The 9,142-nt window shown below is 36.3% G+C and overlaps 1 pseudogene; it reads left to right on the plus strand.

The window, feature by feature from the left end:
- The first annotated feature begins 3,305 nt into the window (after positions 1 to 3,305).
- Positions 3,306 to 4,068, plus strand: LOC150095177 (eukaryotic translation initiation factor 5A-1 pseudogene; annotated as a pseudogene).
- The last annotated feature ends 5,074 nt before the right edge of the window (positions 4,069 to 9,142 follow it).

The raw sequence follows: 9,142 nt of genomic DNA on the forward strand, positions 1-9,142 counted from the left end.
TAGGATTGGGAAATCAAGTTCTGCTGGGTGAACGGCATACTGGGGTAGCAGGAAACGAGAGAGCGGATCAGTTGGCGAAAGAAGCAGCCTACGGCTAGAAACAAGTTACTAAAATTACTCAAAATCTGCTATAAAAACACTCGCAGAAGAGAAAAGCCGCCTAGACTTGTGGGAAAAGAATGGAAGTCATCAAAAATCGGATCAACAACGAAAGAATTCTTCCCGAGCATCAGAAGCAGACTCCGGCTGAAAAGACACTCCATTCCTCCAGGTTTAACCTCGCCAATAATGGGGCATGGAAAAACTAAGACACTACTTACACAGATTCTGTATCCTGGAATCGATCTCATGTAATTGTGGTCCCCACTTAAAACAGTCTGTTGACCACATACTCTACGACTGGCAGCTACTGCACTCCATGCAGATGCCCCTAACACAACACGTTATCACTTTCGGAGACAAGCGGCCAGTATTATCAAAACAGAGATTTGTCGAAAAGTATTACTCAGAATTAATTAAATTTGCCAATAAGATCGACTTTCAGTGCTTGTAATCTAACATAAATAACTAACCTTGTGTGAATTATATGGTGATAACATATGGATATATAAAAATATAAATGTAAATATGAATATTGATATAAAATATAATCAGTATTTGTAAGCTCCATGTAATATAAGCATTGTATGCAATGGAGCACGTAGAAATAAATTACCTCCTGGAAGGGTTACTATTGGGAGGAAAATGCAAACACACACACACACACACACACACACACACTTGAATGCAAATACTGGGTGATGAAAGCAATCAATTATTAGGCAAGGGCAGCCAAATGCCATAAGTTAATCGAAGACCTTGGCATCATAGATTATATAGAGTATGTATTATATATGTTCACATGATATCCTTCTCAAATCTTCAAATATTATGGAAATAATTGTTGCATACTAATAGACAAGATTTCCTGGGACTTATGAATTCGTTTAGTGACACACACACCCAATAAGCAGATTTTTATACATCTAAATATCACAAATATCGGGAATAACTTCGTACTAATTTCCACTTCGTATATATCAGCATTAAAAGTGATATTGAAGATGTGTTAAATGTATATTAAGGCGCACTCAAATCGTCGCCATTCTGGCACACTTTACTTTTGTACGAAGAGTATTTCCCAAACAGAACGTAACTTTATGGGTGAAAGCAGTCACATGAAGAGATTTCAATTTCAATGAGAAGACAATTGAGAAGCGACGAATGTGACGTCAACAGTGCAAGTGAAGCATTTGATGACGGATGATTGACAGCACGTGAATTATGAATGACACCACTCAGATGAACAGTTCACTTTAATACTGGTGATAATTATACAGCTCAGGTCTTGAAGAAATCTTTTTTTCTCGTGTATTTTTATGAGATTATGTTTGCTGCATAGTTTTATATTCTGTCATTCGGTTATCTTTTAGGATGAAGATGCAAATCAAGCACCGACCATTAAAGATAAAAATCAGTTCCCATCACTTCTAAAATTGCAGCCGGGATGGAACTTAAAAAATGGATAAAAATAATTAAACAAAAATATAAACATGGAAAGCCTGAACGTAAAATTGCCGAAATGAATTGTCTGGATTTTCGAAATAGCGGTAGATTCGAAACTGGAATTTCGATCCAATGATTTTAAAAAGAATACATTGGAAATTAATGATGTGTGGTTAAATAGGCACGTCTGCAATTATGAAGCCAAAATGCCTCTCATATGTTGAAGAAAGGCTCAATATAGAAGAAAACATTCTTCAGAGTTATAATGAACACCGCGGTTACAAGCATAAAAAAAACTGCAAGAATACTCACGCATTTTTGCTGCAGATGGTGATGGCCGGAGCATCCATTTCTAGAGGAAACTTGGTCTGCATATCGAGAACAGTCGGATAAGTAAAATACAAAATGAAGAACTCGATGGATTGGTAGAGAAACCCTACGACACACAAGAAGAAAATGACGCGACGGAACTTCTTCAAGAAAGTCCAAGACCTCCTGCAGTCCGAGCATTCTTCTCGTGGACCATCCTTCTCTTCCGATATGTTTCGAGAATTGACGGAATTGTCGTGAGATACCGGAAATCGAGACGGATGAACTCTTCGCATCTTTCCTGAAATGATAACGCTGATCAAGTTTTTTTCGATTTAAAGAAAGTCCTGTTTATTTATAATCACTTGCGTAGTATTGCTTCAAATAAAACAGAACAAATTAATAAACTCCATGATGGTCTACGAACGACAAGTTCAAAATTCTAAATTTCAGTTTTGGGTTCAAATTTATAAGAAATCAGAAAACTAAAACCGTTTAATATTTTATATCATTTTATGTCGCATCCATAAAACCAATAGCGCAGTTTGATGTAGTACTATTACAATTTCAAAACTTTAAAATTTCCATTAAGAAAAAGAAGAAAAAAGCAGATTATTTTCACTTGACTAAACTTTATATTTGTATTCGTTTTCTGTATGGTAATGTTATATTTTTCGCCACGTTTTTCGTTTCTCTGCCAAATTAATAATCACCGTTAACTCGAACTCCTTTTCTTGAAAGAATTAAAATAAGCTAAAGAGAATTTCGGCACTACTTAACTTCTGGGCCATTCTTATTTCTTTCCACACACACTGAATGACTCAGAAAAAAGGATGATCCAAATATATCAACGCATATTGCAACTTTCGGTCCACATTTCAAACAAACAAAAAACTACTACTCTCAATAAATTGAATTTACAGTTCAACATTAAATCGTATTTTTGTCTTAAAAAGTCGCCGAAGGTATACAGTAAGCAAGTCGTAGGCGTGTTGAGCTTTCGTTCACCATATTTATAATGTTTTAATTGGTGATATTTGAAATGGTATCGCTTAATATTCATTAGGATTTAATCAAAGGATTCAAACGAAGAAAGAGAATTGGAAGAAAGACGTAGAAACGCTCTCACCTCTAAAACAGGGTTAGTTAACCACGCTACCGGCCAAGACGTCTATAAAATTCAAGGTTACCATGGATGCGAGTGCATATTAAAATTGTAATACCAATGATTTTTCATTGAGATATATGATGGACACGAAGCGAAAGAGGATGCGTATTTGACCCATAATGGCCGGAAAGGTTAGTGCGGGTACAGATTAACGTGAAGAAAATTTATAAATCGAACTGAAAAGATAAAAGAACTATCTCACACACACACACACACACACACACACACACACACACACACACACACACACACATCTATCTATCTATCTATCTATCTAGCTGTTGCAAACATATAACTAAATTTTTTTGTCAAATATGGAAGGAAATGATGAATACACTGAAGCTAATGCAGGTGCATCCACAACTTACCCAGTCCAATGTTCCTCTCTGCGTAAAAATGGTTTTGTAATGCTGAAAGGTCGTCCATGCAAAATTATGGAAATGAGCACATCAAAGACAGGAAAACATGGTCATGCTATGGTTCACTTGGTTGGGCTTGATATCTTCACTAACAAAAAATATGAAGATTTATGTCCTTCTACACATAATATAGATGTTCCAAATGTTAGCCGTTCAGATTTTCAGCTTATTGATATTAGTGATGATGGATTTACCACATTGATGAATGACAAAGGTGACACACGTGATGATCTTAGAATTCCAGAAGGTGATCTTGGTCAGAAAATTAGAGAAGAATTTGGTAAAGAGGATAATACTGTGATTGTTACAGTCCTGTGTGCTGTGGGAGAAGAAGCAATCATTGCTTGCAAAAATGCCAATTAAAGACTCAAGACTATATTGGGTAAAGCAGGGGGGGGGAAATGTTGAGGACACCCATTGTAATTGATCACATCCCATTGCATGTATTGAGGAGTTAAAAGAATTCACACTTTCATCTGGTTCAGTTAGTGTTAAATTTTTCATTTCATATAAATTGAAACCTGAATTAAGCCAAAATTAAAATTTTAAATTAGGCTATTTTTATGTATAAGAGTTAAAACTTAATTTGAGAGATTTTCTTTTACTTTTTCCATAAGTTATGAACTACAGCTTCATTATGGGATTTAAATGCTTACAAAGCTGGAAGACAGTTGTTTTTATCTTAAGTGTTGTCAGTCTTGTTTCATTAAACATGGAAAATTCTCAGGAGTTTGTATGTATTTCGCATACCCTTCCCCTCAATGTTATTGTACAGAGTGAATGAAATTGATTAAAATAGAATGACAGAAGGGTGCTTTGCATATGTAAGACTAAGTGCACTTTGTGAACTCATAGAAATTCTGAAAGTGATGTTTCTAAAAGTTTGTGGGTATCTGACAGATGATCAGACCCTTATGTTGATAGGAAATTTTATATTATATGTATAAAGTAAGCTTATTGGTCATTACTTTGCCCTTTTATTCTGTTGCTGTTATTACCTCTGTACAAGTTAGCAGTCTGGTTTAATTTTTTCGTGTTATCTTCCACAAAAGTATTCTAAATGTATATGCTTCGACACTCCTTGAACCTTAACAAAGAAAAAGATTTGAATATAGTAAAAATTTAAATGCAATCTAGCTTTCATATTAATAGATAAACCATTTCTAGATGCAAATAACTTCTGCAAGTGTTTCTCTAATAAGAAAATTTTCTGGTGGCATAATTGACTGAAACTGGTTAAATGGTTCCATAATGTGATGGCATTCCGTGATAGTGTTTAACTTAATTGGTCAAATTTTGTTTTTGATGCGGTGGTTTTTGCCTAACGACAAAGTTGTATTATTGAAGAGCTGGTATTAAAAAAATCAAAAAAAAAAATTAAAATTAAAAAAAAAAAAAAAAAAGGAGGCATCTATCTATGTGTGCGTGTGTGTGTGTGTGTGTGTTCAACATTATTCTGTTGAAATAGCCAAAGCAAACACCGAAACATCCATTAGAATTATATGAAAAAGCTCAACTGGGAATGATATCATTCGCTCAGAATTCTTCTTAAGGATCCAGCGAGAGAGAAGAGTTCTTATTTTTCTTCGGAGTTTTCAGGGCATTCAAAAATACTTCGTAAGGGAATTGCTTCTGAACAGAGATTACTAGAAATAGACCTGAAAATCTGATTGCGTCTCTAAAAACTTAATAAAACATTTTAAAAATAATAATATATCTCACATACACACACAAACACACGCCCACATGCGTGAGCATATGTGTGTGTGTGTGTGTGTGAGAGAGAGAGAGAGAGAGAGAGAGGTGGAGTACAGTTCGAATGAATGTTTCCTTTGGGAGACCCTAATATTTCTTGCCACAAATTTCGCTAAAACTGAATAAGCTCTCGGGTCACGTACCTCCGATTTGTTCTCCGGAGACAGCTTTCTTGAAGATTTTTTAACCCATGGCTCTGAACTTTAAAATGTCACCTCTAGGCTTCATGAAATTGCTTCTTCCGTGTCTATTTGGAAAAGCTTAAGAAGCAAATCGCTCAATAAAAGACCAGTGCGTGTCATCTCTGTTCCACTCCGCTCAAAAAGACCTCGGAGTTGCGGCGAAAATGCTAGGTTTGCGAATGGTCCGATTGCGACGCTAATCTGCATAGAATGAATTGTATTTGATTGTGAAGGAAGATTTAAAATAAAACCTTTATATATCACAAAGAACTGCAAGGGGCTGTCCTAGCAGCGAATAACAGGAAACTGTAAGCAATTGACTTCCTCTGTGATGCTAATATTTTCGTATTTTGTTATTATTGTACGCGACAACTCCATCGAGTACAAGGAAGGAGTCATCGTGAGAAGACGAAACAATCCACGCTACCCACAGTCTACACTACTTAATCCTCCATCTACACAGTGCATAATCCGCCATCTATGTCACATACCATTTGCTGCCTATAATAATACATAATAATACATCGGCAGAGAACACACACTGTGTGTGTGTTCTCTGCCGATTTACCTGCATGCAGAATACAAGGGGAAAAAAACTCCATTTTCTGGTACGGATAAACTTCCTAAGTTCGCATGAGATCGGCTAACTCACTTTCAGATGAAAGTAATTTTATAAAGATTCCCTCAACGTGAGGAGAATCCAACCCAGCTCTTTTCCCATCAAAAGAGATTAGATTTTGTTATTTTTCCACTTAAGCTACACGGAACTTGTAAATAATGGAGTTTGCGGTGGATGGTGACGGAATGGTTTCTGAAATTAGTGTCCGGAGGTGTATACGAGCATTCACCAAATAAGATTACAGCAATTAAGAGAGACAAAAATGGGAATTCGAACTGTACTTCAAATAGCTGAGATGAAAGGTTTTATGTATATAAAGCTGATTACTTCAATCAACCTCTGAGAACGGGCAGAATTAAAAGGGAAGATCTCGTAATCATGTAATGAAGCTAAAATTGATTTCACTGTTCTATCAAGCGAAGGAAATGCAAAACGTCTAAAGTGCGTTTAGTACAAAAGAAGAAAGTTATGCCCTAATTATCTCAATCGCACATCAAACGTTCAATATTTTGCTCTCTTTAACCTCGAAATATTGCAAGCCTTTCGCAACTTAATATAGTTGATGGGCTAAGGGTAAAGATAATAAAGAAATCCCCTCTACGGAAAAATTATGGAGATTTTTTAGCTACTCAATGCCTCGGATGAGCTGCGTAGTGGGTGACCTAACGACGGATTATGAAAATTAGCAAACGTCGTGTAATTAAAGATCACTACGATAATCATATTAAGAAGGGAAGAGAATTCAATGACGTTTCATACATTACCATGAGATAGGAGAATAAAGCAACTTCGAAATCAGTATTAAGCAATCACTGCTTATTTCTATGAAGCCAATGATTTTGCTATAGTGGTACTCACTGTCACGCGAAGATCCAGTCGTCGAATTCAAAACAGAACTAGTCGATTTCAGTTTGACAGGTCGGAAATGTTTTACATACGAATATTGAAATGAGTACTGCCACCCCTAGAAAACGTTGCACGCGAACTTCAGAATACATCGATATTTCATTTGTAAGTGCTCTGCAACAATCAGTGCAAATGAAAGGCTTCTTTTGGTATCTGCATTACAATCGGAGCATGCGCTAAACAACTTCCGTTGCTACTGTGATTGCTTCAATTATCATGCGGTGTTTATCACTCGAATGAAACGGGGATGGCACCTGGCGGTCCCTTTTGTCTTTCTGCTTTCGACCATACTCTCGCCAAACTAGAAAATCCTGACATAGCAAACTATAATTCGGCTGACATTTTAAAGCTCGCAGTCGAGCGGTAATTAGACAACACTTTTTGTAATCCGTGTTAGGAATAGAGCAAAGGGCCGTTATAATTTTGAGGTAGGTTCAGTGAAATTTGTTAGTTTAAATTCTGCTGATATTCCTTAGAAACAAATAAGGTCTGTCAAAACTTCCCGCGATTTGAAGAAAGAAATCAACTCCTGTAAGGCCCTGCTGAGGGTAAATTATTTTCCCCACACTTCTCATCAGTGTCAATCCAAAAATGAAAAACGAGAGATAAGACATCAGAGTTTATCATAATATCGAAAATTCAAGGCGTCTCCATATTATATACAAGTATTACTTTACAAAATATTACATCCCAGAACAAATCAGAATTTTTCCTTTTTTAACTTGTTATGTGGCGCAGTGTTTCTTCACCGGACGACGTTGATGTTGTCTGGTGGACGGCATTAGCTATTCCGATTCACATGGAACGTTTCTGATTGATGATATCAGTAACCGGAATACGCTCCTTGTTATTTATAGAAAACAATCCAATGCGAAAGTACTTTAATTAAATTGATATTTACTCTCAAGGGTGATTAGCAATGCTCTTAAAATCACTCGGTGTTGTTCGCGTCTCTGATGATTGATAGGATTGAAATCTACGTTCAAACGTCGTATGCAAAAACCTTTAAGGGGATTTTCTATTGAATTTGAAAGATGTTTCAAACTTGGGACAAAAGATTTTTCCTCAGCATAGACAATCCTATTTGATAAAAATTGTAGTTATTGGATGTGATACTCTTTGGGCTCTTCAACAGCAATCCAAATCAGTCAACGCTGAGTTTTAAATAGGACATGATGCCAAATAGTTCGGGGTCATTCGTGGATTCATTTCATTTTCATCACAAGCTCTATTCTTCAAAAGGATGAAACTATTTTTTCCCAACGGAATTCTAATCTATCAAAGCGATCCTTGCAGTTATCTTGTCAAGGTTATCCTGGTTTATCCGTAAATTTATCTTGTGATGGATAGGTTATTTATCCCTATACTTATTCTAAAATTGTTAATCTTGGGATATACTGGAGAGAAAAGAAAATTAATTCATCTTTTTTTTATTACGTTTGTTCTCCGTTAAGTTTGTAATATGAACAAAAGTTGCGCATCAGCCGCATTAAGACCTTGGGGACATCAGAAATCGCCATATGCTTATATCACTGGACCAATAATCCCAGAGAAAACCATTCGACAACATTCACTCGATCCTTGATGGGTTTCTTCCTTTCTCTTTCCAGAAGCGATGAACGCCGTCGAATCTGATGAACCATCTCATTTTCGTGAAAATTCCGGACGACATTCAAGAAATGAAGAAGTAGAAGAAGAAGAGAAATGGCTACAAATATATCAAATAACATCAAAGTATTTGGTGTGCCTCCTCTGTTTGTCAGGATTTGTTTATCAAGCCTATCAGTTCATAGAAGAATATCTGGAGTATCCCGTACTTCTAACCATCCAAACTGATATTCCGACATCAGTGGCTTTGCCAGCAGTTACTGTTTGCAACAAAAATCCGTAAGTATTATTTTAGGGAAATCCCACACATTTATTCCATTCCGTTTTCGTTAATGAATTATTAAATTCTGTTACGCTTGCTGTAACTAGCAGAGTCCATTTGAATTTGGGGCATCGCATTTCCACGCACTCCCGCCAGGATAATAACGAATTACCTACAAATGAAATTTGCTTCCAATATCGGTAATTCGATGGCTTCTGTGGCGCACCTTTGAACTCAAATCATGAGTTCAAATCCATCTAAAAACGCCGAAATTATTATAAGCGCTTTCTACTGAGCGTGCGCGCGCGCTCGAGAGAAAAGAGAGAAAGATTTAGTGCCACAAGGATGAGGTGAAGTTTCTCTCCAGGA

This window comes from Typopeltis vanoorti, chromosome 21, assembly GCF_054136105.1.
Source record: "Typopeltis vanoorti isolate ZY-2024b chromosome 21, IOZ_Tvanoo_1.0, whole genome shotgun sequence".
Lineage (NCBI taxonomy): Eukaryota > Metazoa > Arthropoda > Arachnida > Uropygi > Thelyphonidae > Typopeltis > Typopeltis vanoorti.